Source organism: Macrobrachium nipponense, chromosome 17, assembly GCF_015104395.2.
Source record: "Macrobrachium nipponense isolate FS-2020 chromosome 17, ASM1510439v2, whole genome shotgun sequence".
Taxonomy (NCBI): Eukaryota; Metazoa; Arthropoda; class Malacostraca; order Decapoda; family Palaemonidae; genus Macrobrachium; species Macrobrachium nipponense.
Genome location: NC_087210.1, coordinates 69,741,017 through 69,767,420, shown reverse-complemented (window position 1 = coordinate 69,767,420; position 26,404 = coordinate 69,741,017). Strand labels below are relative to the sequence as shown.

At 38.1% G+C, this 26,404-nt stretch overlaps 1 long non-coding RNA gene across 1 annotated transcript in view; it reads left to right on the top strand.

The window, feature by feature from the left end:
- Nucleotides 1-5,090: 5,090 nt before the first annotated feature.
- The window catches only part of LOC135196300 (uncharacterized), a 116,601-nt gene continuing 95,287 nt past the window's right edge, over nt 5,091-26,404 (top strand). Inside the window, exon 1 of the long non-coding RNA XR_010310375.1 lies at nt 5,091-5,254. This is a non-coding gene — a long non-coding RNA (uncharacterized LOC135196300). The remainder of the gene's footprint in view (nt 5,255-26,404) is intronic.

Genomic DNA, 26,404 nt, shown 5'->3' with positions numbered 1-26,404 from the left:
GGTGGGGGACATGGTGCAAGATCTGGTCCGTCTTCTAGTCATTAGTGTTTTGGAGGCTGATGGTTTGGTATGGATGTCAGGCTGAGTTTGTGATATGATGGTGGGAGATGATGAGGGTGAGGATGCCATGCCTTGTATGATTCAAGTAGAGAGAGAGGGTTGAGGATATCTGTGAGGTGTAGGTAGATGCGTGACTGATGCCTGGAGGGCTTGGGTGTTATCAGTTAATTTTTCTTTAGAAGGAAAGACAAGTAGAAGGAGTCACTGAAATCACTTATAAAATAGTGAGAGAGCTCTCTCAAGTCTTATTTTCCCTTGCTCAGCGCACCGACTATAAAGTCAGCAGGGCTAAAATACAGGGAGAGTATGCAGAGATACTGCAAGGTGATTGGCTTGTCGCAGAGAAGTACAAGCTTGAAATCCTGAAAGAAACTTGAGAGATTCAGCTCTGGCTTCTTATTGGTCGGCGGCCAAAAGTGGGAGGAGTCTGGGTGGAGCTGGGCTTTGGCTTGTGATTGGCCGGTGGACGAATCTGGGTGGAGTCTGCAGTGCAGGAGCAGCGATGTTGCTACTACGAGAATGTAGCAGCAACTGGATCTTGGTGTGGTGTCGTCCTCCTTATATTTGGGGTCGACAGCAGGGAGTCTGCCCCATGCTGATTTCCTATTGGCTGGTGGTGGTAGGTCTTTGTTTTCATTGGTGGCTTGAGCCAGGTCTCAAGCCACTTTCTCCGAGTTGATGGTTGCGATGCAGCAGGTCTTGCATATAAAGGGCGAAGTTCAATTTCCTTATCAATCATATAAATAAAGAAGCCAGGAGAAGAAGATGACGAATTTAATATTGAGACCGTCTAGACCTCCTGAGTGGCGCGGTAACGTTAATGGGCGTTTCGCTATGCTGCGGGACGTCACGGTTAATTTGATTTTTGTTGGCTACAGGAGTATCTCGTTCGGGGGTGATGTTTTCCGTGGAGTTGTCGTGATTGGTGGTGTCATTGTTGAAGACCTGCCGCCAACAATGACACCAGCGATCACGACAACTCCATGGAAGACTATGCCCCCAAACGAGATACTCCTGCAGCCAACGAAAACCAAATTGGCCGTGACATCCCGCAGCGTAGAGAAACGCCCATCAACGTAACCACACCGCTCAGGAGGTCTAGATGGCTGCAAGACCTGCAGCATCGCAACCATCAACTCGGAGAAAGTGGCTTGAGACCTGGCTCAAGCCACCAATGAAAACAAAGACCTACCGCCACCAGCCAATAGGAGATCAGCATGGGGCAGACCCCCTGCTGTCGACCCCAATTATAAGGAGGACGGACACCACACCAAGATCAGTCCACCCTCGGCTTCCCAGCCCGAGGATGTCTGGCAGCTCCAGACGAAAGCTCGCTTGCCTCAAGAAAGAGAGAAAGAGAGAGAGAGAGAGAGAGAGAGAGAGAAGGAATCGTTAATGACTTTGATGACTATGGTATCATAGTTTATCTGTAAAATTCAAATATATACACCAATTTTGACTGTATTTGAACATGACCTCTATAGGCGTTCTACTAGCCTGTCTAAGTAGCACGGAAAAAGCCGCTATTCGGAAAATAGAGAAGAATCTCTACAAGTGTAACGCTGCTGAAGTAGCCATTACTTTTAATAAAATAATAATAATAATAATAGTAATAATAATAATAATAACAATAATAATAATAATCTCCTATGTGTAGGAAGTGCAATACGAAAAATGAAACCATAAACCTTATAGTAAGCGAATGTCCGGCACTTACACAGAACCAGTACAAAAAGAGACATGATTCAGTGGCAAAATCCTTCCGCTGGAGTCTGTGCAAGAAACACCAGCTACCTTGCAGTAATAAGTGGTACGAGCACCAACCTGAAAGAGTGATAGAAAACGATCAGGCAAAGATCCTCTGGGACTATGGTATCAGAACAGATAGGGTGATACGTGCAAATAGACCAGACATGACGTTGATTGACAAAATCAAGAAGAAAGTATCACTCATTGATGTCGCAATACCATGGGACACCAAAGTTGAAGAGAAAGAGAGGGAAAAAATGGATAAGTATCAAGATCTGAAAATAGAAATAAGAAGGATATGGGATATGCCAGTGGAAATTGTACCCATAATCATAGGAACACTAGGCACGATCCCAAGATCCCTGAAAAGGAATCTGGAAAAACTAGAGGCTGAAGTAGCTCCAGGAACGGCGCACATATAGTTAGAAAAGTGATGGGCTCCTAAGGAGGCAGGATGCAACCCGGAACCCCACACTATAAATACCACCCAGTCGAATTGGAGGACTGTGATGGTCCAAAAGTAATAATAATAATAATAATAATAATAATAATAATAATAATAATAATAATAATAATAATAATAATAATAATAATAATAATAATGCTGTTGAGAGACAAAGGCTCCCAGACGGTTTCAGTCATCAAAAACTGGATGACAGTTTTCTTGTTTTCTTAAGAAAAAATTAAGAATGTAAGAGTGACTTTTGCTGAAACGCCGAATCAGAATAGGACTGAACCTGATATCTGGGTAAGATGATTCTGAAAAAAAAGGAGGAGTCTTGAAAAGACAAAGATAACAAAAAGTGCAACTGATCTTATGCCGATATCTGAATTTGTCGGCGTGGAAAATTTTTCATGCCCTATTGATATAATGGTGAAAGTGATTAACACTAGCATTTCTAAGTGTAAGTTTCTTATGTCTGATAAAGTGGATGTATTTAAACCAGTTTTGAAAGGTGCAATTGATTAACCAAACTTCAGTTCGTATAGACCAGCTCCGGATCTATCACTGATGTCCACAATGCTAGAATGTGTGATTCTTTAACAACTGATTATTCACCTGGTGACGGAAAATGCTTTACCGGAGCATCATTGTATTCTGGTCTTACTAGATCTCAGTGGGACTTTAAAACAATTATGCATTAATTACTTCTAAATTATTTACGGCCCATCGGAATTGCTAATGAAGCCTGGAGTATTTGGGAGATTACACGTAGGGGAAATTTTGTACAGCTTGGAAATTCATATCCATTTTGAGAAGGGGAGTACCCAAGGACGTGTGTGATATCCAATCCAATTTTGCTCGTTTCAAGATCCACTTCGAATGTTCGTTTTAAATCTTTAGAAAATGCAGCCCAAGATCGTACAATCAGTTTCTGCTGGATATCAGAGGACTAAAAATATCAAATCTTTCAAGGAAAAGCAATAGGCTCTCTTATCTTCTGAGTGATATGATAATGTGGAATAATTAAATTGATATGGAGTACGCCGTGGTATTTATTCTATGAATATATCCGCACAACTGTGTATAGGACAGATGAATTTGCGAGTCTCACAATGCGCTTTCGACGGAGATGGACCAGAGAAGACGACCGTTGTAAGCAAGCAATTAATATTATCCGTACGTCAGTAGCATTAGCTGGTTACTTATAAGGGCACTCTCGTGGTTAATCTGACCGAGTGCCCTTATAAGTAACCAGCTAATGCTACTGACTTACGGAAAATATTAATTGCTTGCTTACAGTGGTCATCTTCTACAACTGAGCGCTCCTCTTTGTGACTCATTGTATTTTCATTGTATTCTTAAGTTCGTACTCATATTCTTCCTGTACTCTGCATTCTTTTAGTTAAGTGTTTGTCATAAGTCTTTCTTCGTTCCCCACTGCTTCTGCCCACCCTAACATCCCTGCAGGAGACAAACATAACCCGCAATATTTTGGTTTGGGACTTAGAAGAGCCCTAGATTATGGAAAACGCATTGTTCGGCCTGGGAAAGGCTCCCTTTCATTAGCTATTTTGTAATTCGTTCCAAGAAATTGCTGTATAATTATTTACACGTTCGGTAGATAAGCGTAGCGGAGAGAGTTCGGTCTAGACAGCGCTTTGGTGGGTGGCTGTTCAGAAATACCAGACTCCAACGGCACGTAAGCCTGCTGATTGTATATGGTGCAGCTACTAAAATTGAGAGTCACCTTCAGACCACCCCATCTAAAGGGAGATGGATATATAAATAAATAATATATATATATATATATATATATATAATATATATATATAGATATATATAATTATATATATATATATATAATATATATATATATATATATACATTCTCCTGAATTAGGGGTGGCTACAGAGAAAATGCAGGATCATAGTGACTCTCCCATCCATGAACTTTAGTGTACTATGCGACGGGTGGATGCGTAGAGAGAGAGAGAGAGAGAGAGAGAGAGAGAGAGGCAGCGCTAAAACCAGTTTCTTTCTTGAGTTACTGAACTTCGCGATAGTCTAGATTTTTATTTACCATGATCTCAGTGAAGTGGAAACTGCAGCTTTCCACAGGCCAACACTATTTGTGACTTTCTTTTTTCCTTTTTAGGACATCCTGACAAGATTGTATTTTGACTGCAAACAAGTGTCACTACAGGGACCGTCATAATACTCATTTTCAGCCTCAGGTCTTTGCTGTTGTTGTGATAGTGGCGTAGTCCTTAATTTCTTAGCTTATTTTCCAATTTCATATTACCTTTTGTGTATCAAGTTCTGTGCATCTACAATACATTCAAACATGTATGGCTTCCCGCTAACCGTAAAAGTATCGACTTTCCTTTTATAAGGGGTTCCTAGTCACGATGATGTAAATGAGACGGAATGAATTCCTTAACAGTTATTTTGATAGTTGGTTTTCATGCAGAAATAACAATCTCCATGCTCTTTCACTCTTGATTCAATAAGATAAACGATAATAAATGCTGTCTGGCGTTGAGCCAGGCCACCACAATCCAGGATAACTATTATGGACCACGGTTCATTCAGGACTGGAGGTATCAGGCAGCTGTATGATAATTCTCACTTTTGACACTCCTCATCGATGGCTATTTTACCCAATAAAGTATTAACTAAAGAATAAAAAGTCTAAGGACTATTGTTCATCTTTAGTGTACGAAAATTGTCCCTTCTATTTTCTCTTTCTGTATAATTAATCGTTAAATATTTAAAAGTGAGGAACCTCAGCATTTGGCGGCAAAAATCGCCAATGTTTCAGTTAGAGAGTAGCCGTGGAAGGAATCACATGTTCGTGTGGCTTCACCAGTGTAGTGTTCCGTTGTTTATCCCAGCATGATTAGTTTACTCATAGGAGCTTGTTTGTAGTGAATGGTTTTTTGATCACGGATATATAATAACATTTTGTAGCGATCGTTGATGTTGACAGTCACCTGAACAGGTAGGTAGCAATACTTCCCCTTGCTTTCTCAGGTGTTGTATCTGTCAAATACACTGGGAGGAAATTGATTAGGCCTATATATATAGCTATATATATATATATATATATATATATATTACAGAGAAAGCACATCTTGTAGTTGGTTTTGTTCCGAATTTAAGGCCTAATTCACCTAGAAAAGACAGAACGTAATATTGAAGAACCTGGCGAAGGAATGAATATTCCAGGTAAAACCTGGTACAGCATCGTAATCAGCAATGGGACAAGTTTTCTGATTATGTTACCGTTTTGCTCAGTTGACGGGCTATCGCATACCGCAGCATACACCGGATTTGCTTCTTAACAGCACAAGGTTTCTAGTTTTTACTTGATATTGTGATGTTGAGTTTCTGGCCTTTTCTGACTATTCTCAACCGTTAGAAAAATGGCTTTGCTTAATGTTTACATTTAGGTATCCATTTGTTTTAATTCCCAGATATTTTGGTTTCAGTTGACTACGTTGAGTAATGGTTTGAATTAGGAACTTCTTATGACCGTGTACTTGGTGTTCCTTAGGGCAGTCCTCATAGGTATCGACGTTTAGGCCTAAGTTTTAACCAACCATCATGGAAGGGCATCTAAATTCCTTAGTAGTAGGTACTATGTGAGTTTCTGACTCGTGATTATAGGTAAGTTTTATATAGCTATGCATTTTTTGTGTGTTAATTTCAAACCATTTTGTTTATTATAAAATCATCGAAGTTTTTGCTATTTCACTCCTTGTCTGGTATCTTTGTCTTTACTTGGATTATGTATGTATATATATATATATATATATATAAATTATATGTATTGTATAATATATATATATATATATATATATTGTATATATATATGTATATATAATATATACTATATTTATATATCTATATATATATAATATATATATATATATATAATATATTTTTTAAGTAATACTTTGAATTCTTGGTACCGTGACTTGAAAAACATGCTAGACTAGGCCTAGCCGTCAGTACAAAGTACCTGCCGCATGAAAAGAAAAAAAAAAGGGTGGGGTGGGGGGGGGGGGGGGAGCGCGGGTGGCGGTTAATCTGGAAGTTATCAACACGAAGTAAACGTTTTCTTGGAATTCGTAAAGTTGCAATATAAGAGAAGCCGTGCCATATTCAATAATTATTTTTGACAAACATTTTCATCAGTTTTATTTAGAAATAGGTGAAGGAAGAATGCATTTTGTATTCCCACCTTCTGTAGTTTGAAGGCACAGTTGTACGTAAAACCATAACACTCTCCTTGCATATCACATGTAACTAGGTAAACAAGCAACATTAAAGAAAGAAAGGTCTCCTTGACAAACTAAGGGCAGGAGATTCATTTGCTTCTATCTCATCTCATGAAGAATACTAGTGAAATCTTGAAGCAGTCAGTGACATCATCGTGAGAGAGAGAGAGAGAGAGAGAACAGAGTTGGGGTGAGATTTGCTTGCTATTGTGTCCGAACGAACGGCTGTATTTTTTACGAGTTTCTGTAGCGTTTTAGTTTTCTGGTAAATGGGATAAGTTTGACAATAGCACCGCGTATCCCCAAGTGTACGTAACCATTGGGATGTTGGAGGTCGTGAAGTCCCTTTCTCGGGGCTCTACTTCATTAGGCATTGTAAAGACGGGACGTGCGAAGGTTTATGGCCGTGTTTCGAACGGCCGTATATCTGATGCTTTATAGGGTCGGCTCGACCACCCACCTTTTGTGGAAGTTAGGGATTTTTTTTTTTTTTTTTTTTTTTTTTGCTTGTAGTTTTTTCCACCCATGCCTTGCTTTATACTTTGAAGATGTTTTAGAAGCTCCGATATTATGATGGGAATCTTAGGCATGGGAATAAAATTGCCAGAATAAATAGTAATTGTGTCAAGTTTCAGTCATTTATAATGATCAGAACAGAATCATCGAAGTGGATTGGGAGGTTTCGTTCATAGGTATAAGATATTCGAGCTTTTTTTGGGTGTGAATTAAGCTCATCGAATATGCAAGACACCCGTAATAAATTGAATGAGATGCTTTGTACCCTACCGAGGTTTAGTAAGGAAAACATAAATTAGGCCGTTTGCATGTGACAGAAGGTGGTACAGGATTACTTTCGAAAATATGTCTAAATGTCGTACGTATGTGATGATATTGGGAAACTGAAAAATTTCATATCTGTAGTGTAACATAAGGTGTGTTAAATACATGGACACGAATAGTGAATTTTTTTTTTTTTTTTTGTACACAAGCATGCAGTTCTTTTCACCCAAACGCTCATGTGAGTCGCACTATACATACAGAAAGCTGACGAGAATATAAAGTAAATGAATAAAGATTAGAAATGGCGCCGTGTCTTGTTGAAGACTCCTAAAGCAGCCTTGTTTACCCAAAGGGGGATCGGCAGTGGGGCCGCGTAGACAATAATGAAGGCGGCTGTTCGCTACCACCCACCCCGATGATTGTTTGATACTTTGCTTGGTGCTTAGCATGTTATTGCAGAAAGAGAAAGAGAGTGATATTCAGTGGCATTAACAAGTACTAGGCTGGCGTTAGCGTGAATGTGTGTGAGAGAGATGAACGCCAATTGCCGCTGCAAGCATAAACAAAAATAATGGCAAAACTTCAAGTGGTTGTTTAAACCTGTCATAAATATAAATGTTTTTATGGTGCAAACCTTTGGAGAGGGAGAGATATGATTTGCATTAGGGTTTTGTGATGTAGAGGTCACAGCAGAGAGAGAGAGAGAGAGAGAGAGAGAGAGCGCATAAACATTCATATTAAAAGGGTTAAATCTATCGTAGTCCCGATTGCCATTAGGCTTATGATATTTGTCATTCGTGGAATTATTTTCATTTGATCATTCAACTAGACAAAGCATGTTAATAGTTTGTAAAAAGAATCGCGTTTTCTTAATGAAATCGAAATACAATACCCACCATGTCTTTCAAAAATGGGAGAAAAAACAGCCACCACGTGATAATAAGACACGTCACTGGTTACGATAGCCAGTTGCCTTGTAAGAAAAGAGCTTCTTATTGTTCAGTGTTTTGATATTGTTGTGCTAACCTAAAATGTTGGAAGTAAACATTAACTAATAAAATTACTGATTACTATTTTTTTTATTCATGTTTTATGGCTATTGCTGTGTTGCAAAGGAAGTGACTAAGAGAACATCATGCATGATCTTAGAATAAAGTACAAAATCTTAAGAGATCATTAGACCATTGTGTAGATCCGCGTGACGTCTATATGTTGATATTTTCATATACCATATGTGGTTGATTTAAAAAAAATTGTATACGCAACGAAAAACATGTAATGTTAGCGATGAGGAAAGCATCATGGACTAGATACATTTCAAAGTTTGGTCTGCTCGTCATTGGATTATTTAGTCCACCCTTCCACTGAATGAAATGAAATCTATCTGTACATTTTTAGGTATGTGGTTAAACAGACTGGAGAGAAAAACTCCGGATTAGTGCTCATGTCAAAATCCTGTCACCTATTCCTTTCATAAACACCCTTACGGAGAATTTCATGTAAATCCATCAACAACAATTTCTGATATCTTGAGGACAGACACACTTGCAGAGAAATATATCTTTGACTTGCAAGGTCAATTTCAAAAGCTAATACATATTTCATTGATCTATAGCCCATCCATCTACTATTCTAATACGGACTTCATTGGTCTGTAGCCCATCCATCCTCAAAATATCCGTAATGTTTTGAGACATTTTGTAGACCTATACTATACCTAGGCTGAAAAGACAGGATTTTTTTTCTTCAAACGTGTGGAGTCTGTGGACCTGAACCTGGATCCAGATAAAAAAAAAAAAAACACGGTCGCCAACGCTTTCTTTGTCCGTAACTCAACACAGCACCATTGCTTTGAGATTAGTCAGTAGCTTGTCATATCTTGCAGACGAAAATAAACGCAAAACTTATTTTATGGTTGCTCTCTTAAGATATTAAAAATAATTTATATAATAAAACTGGAGGCTGAAAAATTAAGTAGACAGTGATGTAGTAATTTGAACCGAAAACACTCAAGTTTGAGAGGACGATGGCAGGAAAATGTTGGAAATGAGAAAACACTATTGCTTTTCATTTCCTAGGCCCATTCTAAGCTAACGGGTGCGAATATTCAGAGTACTAGCCCAACTTTCAAGTGTAAACAAAAAAGATGTTTTTGGAGGTGATTGCTCTCCGAGTACTGAAAGGAGACTTTTCATACAGTTCTTGCGTTTACCTCTCTCTCTCTCTCTCTCTCTCTCTCTCTCTCTCTCTCTCTCTCTCTCTCTCTCTCTCATGTGGGTTGCGGGGGGTAAGTTGTAATCTCGTTGTGTTTGCATGTGGTGAACAAGGGTGGATGGTGCGTTTTTGGGGATTTTGAGGTGTTTTTAGAACGTTTTGTTTGAGTTTACAATACTCAACTTTTGTACCTTGATATACGTTCACTAGCGATGTGTGACGTTTTCTTTCTACTGTCAAATGGGTTATTTAAACTTCCTTCTATGTAATAAGAGTTTACATATGACGTCTCCAGACTTCTGTCTTTGTAAGTATTTTTTTTATGTATTACGTATCTTGTCGCTTTTTTGTTGGCCTTTGTACAGGTTTAACACGAAGATTCCTCTAGTAATGTTTACATTTTGGCGTTATTTTTTAGAGGATTCATGATGGAGCTGGTCTCGTGCTTTACGAATTGCATTTTTATGACGGACGATTGCATGTTGAATTTTACGTTGCTTTACAAGAGCCCTCCTCCCTCCCGTTTCGCCATGCGAAAACACAAATTGAAATGAAAACCAAATAGGGGCATTAAGGTATTACACTGGCTATAACAGCCATTGCGTTACCAGATCCGGCTTTATTATGCGCTTCCCCTCCCACGTCTCTTGGTGCGGTTTTTTAGGCTGTGCAGTAATTCGCGTTTTTTTTTTTTTTTTTTTTTTTTTTATGCGAAACCGTTTCGCCCTGAAAGTAGGACGCGATCAAGGTTGTTTATGCCAGCTTCTGGTTTTATACGGTCATTTCTACAAACAAACACACACACATATAATATAGATATATGGGTATACATAATATGTATGCATTCAATATATATGTAATGTATATGCAATCAAATTACAAATTGTTTATATATGTATATATATTGAAAGTGTATAAGTATATATTATATACATATATGTATATATATATATATATATATATATATATATATATATATATATATATATAAATATGATATATATGTATTCATATATGTGTATATATAGAAACAATTCTTAGTTTATTTGCATAACTTCAAACTGAAATCGATGCTAGTACGTGTGTAGAATATTAATGGAAACAACGTACTTTGCATAACAAAAGTTTTTAAGATTTTGTTTTCTTGACCTTTTTCTTTGGGGGCGTGTTTTTTTTTTTTTTTTTTTTTTTTTTTTGCAGCACTGTATAAACAGACGTACACTACTGTAAACCTTTCTGGTTATAAGTGATGGGTCGTTTTCTTAGGGCATAAGCTGGAAAAGGTAATTCAATTGACCGTCCTATCGACCTTTGTTTATTTTTTTTATTGCCAGTGGTCGTTTAAATGGTGACTATGACATTTCTTGCAGTTCCTTTATTCCTACTTCATTCTTAAGCAAGCTTTTACAGTGCTCCTATTCGTATGCTTACTGGATGTGATGCACAACGAAATAACACAAGCACAGTGTCCTTGCAATTGAAATAACTCTGGCAGTTTTCTCTTCGAAAGATATGTTTTTGAAAACCTATTTAGGGGGCTTTAATGGTAAAGAGGTAATAGCCAAGGTTACAAAATAACTAGCCTTAGTGTCATCTGAATGGTTTTCAAGTCAAATATGAAGTCCCTGTAATATAGTTCAAATGCTTTGGCGAAAGTTCAAGTTATGTGCGAATTCTACGGAATTTGGCTCTTTACTATAACTTTTTTTTACAAAATGAGTACAATGTCAAAAACAGTGAGTGCGTACTGGTAGACAGACAAACGAATTTTGTTGTTGTTGTGTTCATCGATGCACGATGGTATACCTCTCTCTGTACCAACTTTCATTGCAGTCCCTTCAACTTGGTAGAGGTTGTGACGACAAGGTAAATATGAGAGATATGCAAATGATTTTCCCTCGTGCCAAGTGTACACTAACGATCCAACTTTTTATCAGGTTTGTCTGAAACCCTTTTAACCTTGTATGTATTCAGAGTTAAGATAATAAAGCAAGTGGGACAGAAAAAAAATGAAAACTAGATAACAATTCCCCTTCCTGGATATCTGTGCACGATGGTCTTTCTTTATATCTAGTTTGACTGAAATCCCTTCAGCTTGGTATGACGAAGTAAGCTTGACAGACACTGACTGCAGACAGTTGGAAAGGCTGACAGCTGATCTCCCTTCGTGTACAGGTATGCATGATGGTCTGATGTGGTACTAAGTTTGATTGGATGCTTCTCAGCTGTGCCTATTGAGATAGAATGGCAAGGTAAGCACAACAGTCACGCTGACTGGCAGACATACAGATACATATAAATAAATAAAAAAAAACTGCAATCTTCGACTGTAGGTTAGGAACTAAAAAAAGTCCTTGTACATTGGTGGCGATTCAAGTAAGCATGATTATGGACATTCGATTACCCGTCCCTTCGACATTTACATTCGGAAACAAGTTCATTTGATTATTTTGACGATACGTGAATACTCTTATTCACACGCATACTACTGTAGATGGACTCTTCATACGAAATAGGATTAGGTGTTTCAAGTTTATGGAGATCATGGCAAGCATGGAAGCCTCAGGCTTGGCAGGCATTTGTGGGAAAGACCAGAGAAAGAGAGAAAGCAAGAAAGAGAGAGTGAGTTTTGGTCAAATTTCCGTCGGATGGAACTAGTGCACTCAATTTCTGTATATTTGCTCAAATCATAATGGTTCATATTTTGTTTGTATGGTCAGATTTCATGGTAACATAGCTGTTTCGGTATACCCAGGGCCCACTGTGGGTCCTGGGTATACCTAAGACTGAAATGACTACATTTCTTCCCCCATTGGGAACAAAAGATTAGGTAAAGAGGAAACACGGTTAATTGCATTTTAGACAAATTAATTTTGCGGAAACGCCGAGACAATTTAAATACATAAAGGCCAATCTCCTAATATTAACAGTTAATGAAATGCAAAATAAAATTTGTGTAACCTACTAACATGGTGTTGTAGCATAACCTCAGGAAAGGTACGTATGCCTACAAAGGTCAACCAAACCTCTACCCTCCTCCACAACTCGGGCGTTTAATTCTAGTTCTTCCCATAAAAGGAATCATCATCTTCAGGGTTTCGACGCGTAAACTTTTTATATTTCACTTTTTCCTTTTAGTGTTTTTTTTTCTCGATGGTTTAAGTGGTTGAGGGTCAAAGAACGTGTTCATGTTTTTTCTTTTTATCTTTTCGTCAATTTTCCCCTGAAGATTGATCGGAATTTATTGGGGTTTTGGTCCGGCGTTTTAATCCCTCGCTGAACAGTGTTAAGCTTGTTCGCACGTCACTCTGGAATGCTAAACCTTTCATTCAAGATAAGTCGAGAATTCATGTCTGTGCATTTGAGAGGCTTCGTAGACTTCAAACGTTATTAAACGTATTTAAATGTTATAAGAGTTTCTGGAGAGCCTCTTGGATAATCTCCACGGTCTGTATAGTGGTTTGTGAAGGGTAAATTTTTATATGATAATCTTGTAGTCACTGAAGGGATGCGGATCTAATCCCATTATCCGAAAGAGAGAGAGAGAGAGAGAGAGAGAGAGAGAGAGAGATCTATATTGCTTTTCTGTTCCCTGACAAGTTTTTGTAATCAAATTCAATTGACTGGAGATGTTTTTCGTGTAGCTAATGACATTATTTTGGAAAATTGGGAGTTTTGCTGTTTTTATAGATATTTTTATGATTATTTTTGTATTTTTGAAGGCCGACGGGACAGGGCAAGTAATTTTTTTTTTTCAATAGCAAAGGCATTAATAACAGGACGGGCAACCCAATGCCCTTCCTCCATCCAGTCGTGGAATGTAGAAAAGGAAGCGATTGACCTTCCTCTCTAAGGAAGGAACGTTTTAATAGACAGGAAAGGAAGGAAGGGAATTCCAAAGACTTGCAATGAAAGGGGAGGAAATGTTCTTGAGACGTGTTATCCTAGCATTACCAGTTTCCAATGAGCAGATGTGCCTAGAGTTGATCCGACGAGTTTTATGGGGCCGTCCGAAAGGGGGAAGGATTTTCTCGTTGACTTTAACGTTGATAGTGACCAGAATCACACCGGGTGAAAAAAAAAGAAGAAGAGAACACCCCCCCCCCCCTTTCTTTTAATGTAAAGGAGAGATTAAAGTGGGATCATTGATCAAACGATTGCCTGCCAAGGACGGAGACAAAGGAAGAAGCGTCCAGAATAAGAGGACAAACGTCTAAACACGGATGAATCAGTGCAGAATATAGCTACAATAGCCTCTAAACAATTAACGCAATTGTTCTGAGGCGAATATAGTAACTGGACACTCCGGTACCTCAGGCAAATTAGAAGCATCCTAGGCACCAAAATAGTGGCAGAAACGAGAGGTTCAATGACATTATCTTAGAAAGTAATCAAAGAATGTGAAAGGAAGAAACTGTCATCCAGGCAATGGGTTTAATTAAGTTAAGGGATTTCATTTCAGATAAACTCAAGATAGGAGTTAGTAGATGAGGCTAGGGCAATTCAGAATTCATAATACTGAGGGTAGGAGGGTCGGGAGTGCTGAATTTATTGAAAGGAAAGTTGGCTTAAAAGCTAGAAGTGAAAGCCTTATTTAAGAGGCCAAGTAATTAATCAAGTAATAAATGGAGGAAGAGACATGGGGATATCTCAGAAAGCTTTTTATTTCTTTAATTTTTGTAGTAGTAGTAGTGGTGGTGGTGGTGGTGAAGGATTTAATTTCATTTCCAGGTGAAAGTGAAATCTTACTCGAAATACTATGGTACATTGATTCTTGTCAGATATAGTTAGTTCTTCGTTGGACGAGTGGATTTCGCGCTCGGCTACCAATCCGGTGGTCCGAAGTTCGATTCTCTGCTCGGCCAACGCGGAGCCAGAGTAATTTATTTCTGGTGATAGAAATTCATTTCTCGATATAATGTGGTTCGGATCCCACAATAAGTTGTAAGGCCCGTTGCTAGGTAACCAATTGGTTTCTAGCCACGTAAAAATATCTAATCCTTCGGGCCAGCCCTAGGAGAGCTGTTAATCAGCTCAGTGGTCTGGTAAAACTAAGACATACTTAAATTTTCATGCCAGATATAAAAGAATCAGATGTGACATCAAGAAAGGCTAGGAATTACACATACCACCACTTTTTTGACTGAATGGCTCAGAGTAAGTGCTCGTCAAATCACGAGTTCGATGAGGTAAAAGTTAAAAAAGGTCATATTCATCAGCAGCCAACATTTAACCCTGACCAACACGAGGGTCCACAGACTCAGGATTTTAGCTAGCTAACTCAATGCTTCCTTGGAAAGTAAAGGATACAGACTTCTATATCGGCCCAGTAGGAAATCTCAAAGTATCAGGATGGGTACTGTGTGGAGAGAATCGTTGGAAGAGAGGTGGAGGTTACAGTTGAAGTTTATGATTTCATTCTTCTATCTACCTTAATGAACTCAAGCAAATTAAAGTCATAAATAAGACAGTATTGCACCAGTCCAAGAAGGGGGAATGTTAACGGTTTAGTTAGAATAGTCTGTAGTGAAGAAAAGATCAGGGTGATGCTTGCGCTACCATGAAGATAAGGAACATGTAGGGTGTTTTATAATTCGCGTGTGAATTAGAGCCAGTCACTGTGATACGCTTGAAATCTCCTAGGTAGAGAACCTCAGTGTCTGGCAATAGTTGAAGAAATAACAAAGTTGGTGTAATTAGAGAAAATAGCAGGGAATGTGATGAAGAGATAGAATGGTAGGCATTTATGGAGAAAGGCTGGAACAAAGTGGCGTTTTCATGGGAATGTTGAAACCCTGATTCTAAATGTTAGAAAAGTGAATAGGTAAAGAGGCTGGCTTTCAACGAGCCAAGAGGATATGGGTTGAACCACTATACTTAACAGCTTAAGTCTGCCTCTCGCCACCGGTTGTCCCAGCCCTCGTTGGAGATCGTATTTCCACCCATTGCAGGGTACTGTAGTCGTTTCTAGCGCAACTCATCAATTGAGAAGGGAATGATGATGAGCGTTGTGACTTGCCAAGTAGAGTCTTTGATTACAGTCATTTTTGACAGTATGGGTATGTCCGTTTTTCAGTAATAACATTTCTAGCTTTTTTAAAAGTAGTTGTGCAAGCATGACAATAATTACATTATTAGAAAATTACATTATTATTATATTATTTTTGTAATGATGCTATTGTTATTAACAAACACAGTCGAATTATTATTATTAACAGACAACAGTCGAAATATGGCGCAATATAATGACTTATTTTGTTGGAGGGGGAGGGGCCGGCGCGGGGCGAATGGTTTTGTGTGGTAATCTGTAAATATTGAGTTATTATTTAGACGAGACGCTCAGAGTGTTGACAGTAAATGATGTGATGTTCTCATAGCTAAACTCATGACAAAAATATTGCGCCAGAATTGATAAAGGTATTATTATTATTAAAATAGTTTTACTAGACCACTGAGCTGATTACCAGCTCTCACAGGGCTGGCCCGAAGGAATTGTTTTTACGTATAGTATTTGTTTTAATATTTTTCCAATTAAATAAAAAAATTTCAAAAGTTTATAATGAGAGTCATTGCAAATGTTGAAGTTTCTCACAAAGTTTCACTTATCGATTTATTTAGAACACTTGATAGCCGATGATGATTATACATTGGACATTTACATAACGAACGTTTAATTGTGATAATTGCAAATCGCACTGGTAGGTCTGCCCCAATCTTTCTTTACTTCCAGCGTCTCCCAGTCTTTTCCATTCTTCTTACAGTTAAGTGAATTGCGCCCCCCCCCCCCCCCCCACACAAAATTTTTTCTCTCTCCTTAACGGTCGACCAAAAAAATACTAATGTTGATATGGAGATACTAAGTAGACTGACACAGGTTTGTCATGGAGCAAAGGTCAAGTCGGGCTAGGTTTTTATTTATTTGCAATATTTATGTGCAACCTGAAGGGAACACCGATTTATGCTCCATAGGGGGGTTAGTGCCGTCAGTGGACCTCATGCGGTGCACTGTAGGCATTACTTAAGGTTCTTTGCAACGTGACTTCGGCTGCTAGCTGCAACCACTTTCGTTCCTTTTACTGTACCTCTTTTCATATACTCTTTCTTCATCTAACTTTCCACTCTCTCCTAACACTTGATTCATAGTGCAACTGCGAGGTTTTCCTCCTGTTACACCTTTCAAACCTTTTACTGTCAATTTCCATTTCAGCGCTGAATGACGTCATAGGTCCCAGTACCTGGCCTTTGGCCTAAATTCTATATTCAACTTGACTCAATAACGATTTATGTTAATGCCGGTGTAATAATTCACTCATTCAACACTGCACCTGCGCAACATGCTACGTCTGAACCAGCACGAGGGCTGCAATGTTTAAGCAAATAAGCAAACAAATCTGGTAATTGTGAGTCTGCTTATGATTGATGGACGCCATTTATTTAGCGTTACGCGAGAGCTCGGTATTGTTACAAGGGCTCGGATTGTTCACGGGAGAGAGCAACGAGGCTCTCAGAAAGGTTGTTTGTATTCTGGTAGGTTGCGAGGCGCAACTCAAGTTGCTGACGAAAAGTGCTGTACTGTGGTTGCGTTGATGTAGTACAACTCTGCTAACTCTAAGAGTTTCTTTTTCCGTTCTGCTTTCGCTAATCGTTTGGAAATACGGATTCGTTATAGATTGATTTAGTTAGCGTTACAATAGTAGAATGTCGTTATCCAACTGAAAACAATATACATTAGAAACACTTTTGGTTGCAGGTCCACAATAATATAGCATGTGAGTAGTATATGGTCTTTAATGGATATTAAAAGCTTTCGAACCTTGTACTAGGTTCATCTTCAGTCAAGTGACTGAAGATGAACCTAGTATAAGGTTCGAAAACTTTTTACTATACATTAAAGACCATATACTACTCACATGCTATATTATTGTGGACCTGCAACCATTGTCATCATTTTTGACAAAAGAAACACTTTTGTTAGGAATTTTAGTTGCCAGGACAATTGCTGCTGAATATTGCGGTTCCTTTCTCCCTGGTTTCAGGAACCAGGAAAAATGGCACGAGAAATGATCTCCAGATATTATTCATTAAACTGTTTTGCTCGGTATCTTAGTAGGAAAGGTCACGAGGTCGTCAAAAGCTCGTACAAATTTTCCACTTCCGGTAATAGTGGTTGTATCAATGCCAAAATCAAGAAAACCTTATTTGAATAGCTTTTACTCACCCGCTTTTTCTTCCTGACTTCATGAAGGAAACGATGCGGTTGAGAACAATTTTCTTGATGTCGCGGTAGAAATATTGCTCTATGCACACGGTTTACCTTTTCTCATTTGTCTAGTGAAACCTGATAAGGTGGTAAATGAGAGTAACTCATTGGATGAATAAAGTTGCGGCTTGATGGGAACACGTCATTAATTAATATGGTCGATCATTTGTCACACGGGATAGAGCATTTCATTGATGTGACAGAGTAAACCCCTTACGTTTGTGTGTATGTGAGTGCGTGTGTGTGTGTAGTTTTTCAAATTACAGTTTAGGGGAAAAAATGCAGTGTTTATGACATTTAGCTATTTGTTCAAATTGTGTATAAGATAGATAAAGGAAGAGAGAATGAATATGATTATGAAGTATGATTTCTCATACTGTTTTATGCTTTCAGTTTTTGCGGAGAGAGAGAAGAGAGAGCTTTATATGTGATATATAACTTAATCCATAAAATGATAGTATAAGAAAAGCAAATAGCTAGTCAGTCCGCAGTGTATGTGTTATCTCAGTCATAATGACGATTTTTCTAATAAAATAAACAAAGTAAGTACATAAGGTTTCCAAGATACCCAACAGGGACCACATTCAGTGAATAACCGCCAATTAGTACCTACCCCTCCCACCCCTATTACGGGGTCTCTGCAGCTCCCGTTTGTATTCCGTCTGAAGAGCTCGCACTATCATAGTCCATAATGGATGCTCAGTTACGCTTTGAAAATAGAAATGAGTTCAAGTATTCAGTGCTATGTTTTCTCATGAGAGAGAGAGAGAGAGAGAGAGAGAGAGAGAGAGAGAGAGAGAGAGAGAGAGGTTTGGTTGTGTTTTCCGTTTTTTAATTTTAATTTGCCATACGAATTTCTGTAACGGGTCAGTGTGTAGAATGATCGCCACAATTTTTTTTGGTACCTTTACATCTGATATATAATATTTTATTGATATGTGTGAGTGGCATACCATTATGACAATTGATATTAAAATACAGCAAAAGTGATTAACGAGCGTAATGCAAACTTGTGAAAACGTTGGCTGGTGACGGTCAATGCTTTGTCAATTAAGATATCATTTATATGCCGTAAAACTAGGGAGTTCTTCTAAAATTATTCTTTCGGGGAATTAAAGAAAATTGTAAGTAATTATGCTATACCAACGTTGTTTGTGATTGTGCGTGGTTGTTAATAATGAAGTTTTAGTTTGAGTGACGCCTGAAACAACTAATGCAAACGATGCTGTAAAGAAGTATAATGGGCAACAATAGAAAATTGTATGAAGACTGAAAATTATCCACGCGACACTCACTAGTGCTCGTAGTTATGGACAAGGTAGGGGAAAGGGGTTGGTATAGCACAGTGGTTCCCAACCTGGGAGGCTCCAGCCTAAGAAAAAGAAAAAAAAATTCTAATAATATTCGTTATTCTCTTAACAAGAGTGAGGAACTAATATTCAGAAGTTTATGAAAAAATACCTAATAACGTTAGTTTCTTATAGTCTACTATTCTAGTTAAACTCGTAGGACTGTTCTGTAATTATTTACCTCACTCCCTATCCCTCGAAACCCCTTCTCTTTCTCCTTTTTTTTCGTCTTCATATAAAACTGGGAGGGATTTTATTCATAGATTCAAGGGGGGCGTGGAGGGAAGGACAAACTCTTAGAAGGGGCGTGGTAGTAAAAAGGTTAAAAACTACTGGTTTAGCAGAATGAATGGCCCATAATGTTGTGAGGTGGTTTGGTCTCGTGGAGGGAACGGAGGACATTAGGTTGGCGTAAAAGGTATATAATCAGAAGTCTTAGGAAGAATGAGGAGACGGAGAAGTGCTGGCTAAATGGAATGGAAGACAGTGATAATTGCTGGCGAACCTTATCTGCTGCAGTCGATCCAAAGAGGCTAATGCGAATTTTTTTGGTATCTGGTGTTCATCAGTGCCAGGTTCAACCTTTTTCTGAATTATGAATGAACACCAGATACCAAAAAAATTCGCATTAGCCTCTTTGGATCGACTGCAGCAGATAAGGTTCGCCAGCAATTATCACTGTCTTCCATTCCATTTAGCCAGCACTTCTCCGTCTCCTCATTCTTCCTAAGACTTCTGATTATATACCTTTTACGCCAACCTAATGTCCTCCGTTCCCTCCACGAGACCAAAACCACCTCACAACATTATGGGCCATTCATTCTGCTAAACCAGTAGTTTAACCTTTTTACTACCACGCCCCTTCTAAGAGTTTGTCCTTCCCTCCACGCCCCCTTGAATCTATGAATAAAATCCCTCCCAGTTTATATGAAGACGAAAAAAAAAGGAGAAAGAGAAGGGGTTTCGAGGGATAGGGAGTGAGGTAAATAATTACAGAACAGTCCTACGAGTTTAACTAGAATAGTAGACTATAAGAAACTAACGTTATTAGGTATTTTTTCATAAACTTCTGAATATTAGTTCCTCACTCTTGTTAAGAGAATAACGAATATTATTAGATATATATATATATATATATATATATTATTAGAATATATATATATATATATATATATATATATGTGTGTGTGTGTGTTGTGTGTGTGTGTGTGTGTGTGTGTGTGTGCATAAATAGTGCTTGTTCGTCCTTGTGGCTCATTGGTTACCAACCTTGCCTCACCAGCGAGAACCCTTGGACGGTTCTCGTTTCCCGTAAAATTCATTGTTTATCATTGACCTAAGCAGTAAATTAGGTTTGCCGACTATGGTGATTGGCAGCCAGGGTGAAGAGGGGCATGAGGCCAGCAATCTCATCCTAAAAAGGACTTGCTTCCTACCGGCACCGTATCGTAGCCATGGCCGCTCCCAGACACCGTCTCGCGCCACACTGGGTGTCCGAGTGAGTAATGACAGTGGTAACAATAATGAGGTTCTCGACATAAGTCAACGTTAGTCATATGTTCATGACTCCTTCCGCATCATTTCATACCGTAGAAAGTTTTCCTCTCAGTCGTAAAGTAGTCGTTGACGTGGTTCATTATACAGTCAAATCTAACTGAGGGTTCGACTGATCCTTGAATAAGGGTAGGGTCAGGATGTCGACTTGTGTCTGATGCTGCGCTGTCACGCTATCGTATGTGCTCTTGCACTGCTGCCTGTAAACATATTGTTCCCGCGTTGCAGTTTATTTATTCAAAACCAGCTTTTTTGTGTGTGCGCTTCTTTTTTTTAAATTGATTTTTTTCTTCTTGTAATCTGCTGCTCTATTTTCTCTCATTATTTCTTAAATGTGGAATTGCATGTTGGGCAAATGGCCTTTTGGCTCTTTTGGTAAATGGGCCTATGTACGCCCACATGGAATACTTATACTTATTGTAATCATAAATTGTGCTCTATACTTCCGCGGCTATACCGGACTGATTGATATTTCGTTATTTTACATTATCTGTATTATAGATAGTCGTTGATTCCTTTATACAAATTTCAACTCTAGTTAACCTCCCAAAGAATGCTTTGTAAGGTTTGCATATGCGTCATTAACTTGATTACGAGGAGTTTTCAAAAGCTTAGGGACTTCTCCCAGAAAGATGAGTAATATTAAATTGTTAGTTCTCATCTAACCCCGAAGTAGGCAGTAAAATATCTCTTCGAGGTAACAAGGTCACAAGAATCACGGAAAATAGGATTAAGTGAATAGAATGAACAATAAGTAATGCATCCCGTAGGGGGCGAGGGGATAGTGCCATCAGTGTACCTTACGCAGTGCACTGTAGGCACTACTTAGGGTTCTTTGCAGCGTCGCTTCGGCCTCTAACTGCGACTCCTTAAATTCCTTTGACTGTACATCCGTTCATATTCTCTTTCACTCATTTTACTTTTCACCCTTTCCTAATCCAAACAATTGTTTCATAGTACAACTGCCAGGTTTTCCTCCTGTTACGCCTCTCAAACGTTTACGCTCAGTTTACCTTTCAGTGTTGAATGGCCTCTAGCGTCCCAGAGCTTAGCCTTTGGCTTAAATTTAATATTATTCCAATTCCAGTTGCAAAAATCTGCGTATTGCGTCAGATGACTCATCCTCACCAGTTTGACATTAACCTCAGTGTTCATTCAGTACGATCAGCTTGAAGGATGCCCTTGCACTCATAGCACGTTCTGGGAAATTAGCCTAATTGTGGCCTTTTTGTTTTTATTTTGTTTTTTTAATTAACCGAGGTCTTTTCATGAGTGGCCCGCGTTTTGTAGTGGCGGAAAGGACTTTTACGTGCATTCTAATGATGATGTTAGTCTTTACGGTGCGATAGCGAGGCGCTGCGCTAATGATCAAAAGTTGAGAAATATTTTTACGGCTCGAATGCCCTTGCGTTTCAGTACGTGAATTAATTTGTTTGAAATGCTTTAATGTTTTATGAATTGCCATTACCTAGAGTTGCTGGTAAGTGTGTCATAGTGTCAGTGACAGTCCTTCTGAAATTAAATTTTGAATGTAAGGACGACCATCACATGTATTACAGTATATCACTGATGCATCCTTATTATTATACGTTTGTTTTCGTACTGCCAGAACTGTGTTTCAGATTATGAGTAGTATCCCTTTATTAGTTAAAGTTAATTTTCATGCAGTCCCCAGGTTACGGTGGGGGTTTGTAAGGTCAGAATCGATATAAACTTATAGTCTCTCTGTTAGCCGAATTGATAAAATCACCGTCACTCCTGATTTCGTTCCTGTCTGTTGGACGGTGGTTCGATCCCATGAGAGGACGAAATTATTATCAACTAAAAAATTCCCCTTCGGTACATATATGAAAATATATAAATTCCGAGGTAGAGCGAATTAGATATTAAAGGACATTTGTAGCTGGAAAGCAAATGGATAATATATGTATATATATATATATACATATATTTTTATATATAGATATCTATATATATATATACATATATATATATATATATATATATATATATTTATATATATATATATATATGTGTGTGTGTGTGTGTGTGTGTGTGTTTGTATGTATGTATTGTGTGTGTGTTTGTCTGTGTTGACGTGTGCGCGGTGTGTGGGTATATATATATATAGATATATATATATATATATATATATATATATATATATATATATATATTATGTGTGGTGTGTGTGTGTGTGTGTTGTTTACATTAAGTTTACAAATTTGCCCTACCTGTAAATTATGTGACTAACATATAATCACGTCTCCTTGAAAATTCATGTTAAATTCATATAGAGAATTCAGTTGGGCCTACTATGCTCTAATATTACGAAGAATGAATCCATGCAAATGAATATTGGAGATGAGTGCACCAGAACATATTTAGTTCCCGTGTGTAGTTTTATCCAGGGGGTAAAATTTACTTGTAACAGAAAATATTTATATAGAGTTGCAAATGATCTCTTGTTTGGAGAAGACAAATAGTCCGTTTGGCAATTAACAGTTCATCTCGAATGCAGCAGGGTGGTTTCTCTCTCTCTCTCTCTCTCTCTCTCTCTCTCTTTTATAAAGTAATTTATTTGACATGAATTCAGGTGTATATCGACAGGATACCGATTTTTTTCTCTCCCTTTGTCTGAGGTATATTTGCCCGATGTATATACCTTCTTATTAGATTTTCATCTGGGTCCTCCTCCTCTAAAAGATTAATGAAAGCGATCTTAGTCAGTCTGTTTCATGTTTTAAAGAAAACGAATGTAAGCGGACATTAATTACAATAAATTAGTGAATTCATTAATAAATTGTGTCCACAAAGACGTCGTCGATCTGGAGTTCTTATATATTCATGTGATCAGCAGCGAATTTTTCCACTCACTTGATTCAGATGGTTTTATATCAGACCTTTAATTAAGCAAAAGTGATGAGGTACGTTTTGTAAATTCATATTTATTTCTTCACGGTTTACTTGAATCTTTAATATATGTATTTGTAAGATTTTTATAGCTCCGGTATTAGTTTCAGTTTGCATGAATGGATGCAAATGTCACTGAAAAAGTATGCTCCATATGTATACTTTAATCTATAATTATAAAATATAAGTGGATTTGGTTTGCCCTCCCCAGGGTGACAGTAGGGGAGACGTGACACAGCCACCAACCCCCTGCAAACCGGTTTGTCCGCCCAGGGGGGCGGGGTATGTAGGGGAATGAGATAGTAGGAGAGACATCCACCCTCCTCCTGCAAACCTTTTTGTCCGGCCCTGGTGGCGATGGTGCAGGTATGGGATCGGGAGGGTAGGGGAGTAACAGCGCCGTTCCAGCGCTGGCTAACGAGGTCGTTATACAAGGATATATATATATATATATATATATATATATATATATTGTCAGCGAGAGGGTCCCTGTTCAGTGTTGCCTTTTGAGTTGGAATGTTGTGGGAACGTTCCATTTCATCTCAAATGATGAGCTTTGATTTGATTAATCTCATATTTATAAGACAATTACCCAGTTTAGATCAATTAATATTTCTAGTGGTTAAATGTAAAATATTGGCAGAATTGTTTCCAAGGTCTCAGGAACTTTATTAGTGAGTAAAGAAAAAATCTGTACACGACTTTATCGGTGTGTGATGAAAACTGGCATTTACTTAGGCATGATTTGCAACTACGATGAGACCTGAGGATTCTTAATTGACTAGAGAAATAAAGTTTAATGGGGTCTAGTGGAATCCCGCCCCCCCGCAAAAAAAAAAATGGAAGGTATAAATACGATTAGCCCACTTTTAACGCACCTATATCTGTTTTTGTGCCTACTACTTATTCTCCTTTCTTATGTTCTTTATTTATCGGATTGAAACGCCATACGTCCCTCCCTCAATAAGTCTATTTCATTCCCTATTAATTACTCAACTTTAAAGTTTCGGTTGGTTTATTCAAATACTTGTAACGCTCCACTATGAGGAATCATTCTTTTTCCGTTAATGGCCTCTGTGGCTTGTTCTATAAGACATTATGAATGATGATATGAAAAATGATGATGAAAAACGTATATCCATCAAGGTCAAGAAATTAGCGATGGTTCGGCAAAATTGTACCTGGTCATTAGAATGAGCTGATGATTTGAATTTTGTTCCAGCAGGAGGTCGGTTTTTAGTTTTCCCTCATAGCTCTTTATTGTTTACTCCTATGTTCCTGCGTTTTTGTTTAGGTTTTTGCTTGATCGTAGGGTATTATATAGAACGTGCGTTCATGAATAGTATTGGGGATTTGATGGATGTGTTTATGTTATTTTGCGCATTAAAATGCAGAAGCACCTTCGTTTATGCATGCTGAAGGAATAGTTTCATGTTTACAAATATATCCAAAACATACATGTATAATATATATAACGGTATGTGTGTGTGAATTTACACATGTATGTATAATTGTGTACTGGCGCATTCGTGGGCACTATGTGAGTATATACTTTCTATCTCATTTATTAATTTTTATGTGAAGGTACCTACTTTGAAGAAAGCAACCGTTCACCTGAGTTAGATCTCCGTAAGTGACAGTAAATTTACGAAAAAAGCTTTGATGACCCTCAGGGTAATTCCTTGAATGCATTAAATTCTACTAAGTATAAAAAACTTAATTACATTACTCGTTCCGAGAGCGTTCTTGCAAATGTCAGCTGTTCATTTTCGTGCAATTTTGCCAGGCCTTGATCGCTGAATGATGATGAAGATACAAGACTCAACTAGCCTTTTGAAGAAGACTGGTCTGTAGTACTCATGGATACTTACAGTGTTTAAGATAATAAACGAAGTAAGTCTTTTTGATAGCAAGAAGTTTTTAATGTATTGGCGTAAATTGGTAAAAAGGTAAAAGCCCGTAGAAAGCAGTAAGACGTTCTGTATAGGGGAATTGGGTTAGAATAATTACGGAAAATAGAGTAAGAGAATGATGGAAAATAATTCGCGTGTCGCATCTGATGACTCACTCTTACCAGTTTGACATTTTTTTAAAAAGAATCCTTCGGCACGGTCTGCTTGAAGGATGCCCCTGCACTCGTTGCACGATCCTGGAAATTGGTTTAATTGATAAGACCCCCCCCCACCCCATTTTTTTTATTTACTTTATATATATATATATATATATATATATATATATATATATATATATATATATTTTTTTTTTTTTTTTTTTTTTTACAGAGGTCTTTGCATTGGCGCTCGGCGTTTTATAGTGGTGGAAAGGACGTTTACGTGCATTCTGATGATGATGTTAGTCTTTACAGTTAGATAGCGAGGTATTATGTTAATGATCAAAAGTGGAGGAATAATTTTACGGACCGAATGTCCTTGTGTTTTAGTGCGTGAAATGATTTGCTCAAAAAGTTTTAAGGTTTTTTCAATTGTTTTTACCTAGAATCGCCGGGATAGTATGCATGCCATAGTGTCTGTTGCAGTCCGTATCCTGAAATTGTTAGTATCTGAAAGATCAGCACAAGTAATGCAGTAATACACGCATGTTAGTGAACGCGTGTGTTATTTGTGACAAAAATGCATTTCAGATCATAAGCAGTACGTCTTTATTGGGAAGTGTCATCTACATTAACTAAGGCGTACTTTAACGCAGATCCGAAACGTGGATTATGTGTTTTTGTTGGTTGCAGGAAATTAATATTGTGCGCTTGCAGCGTCCGTATCAAGTGAGTATTTTGGTAAATG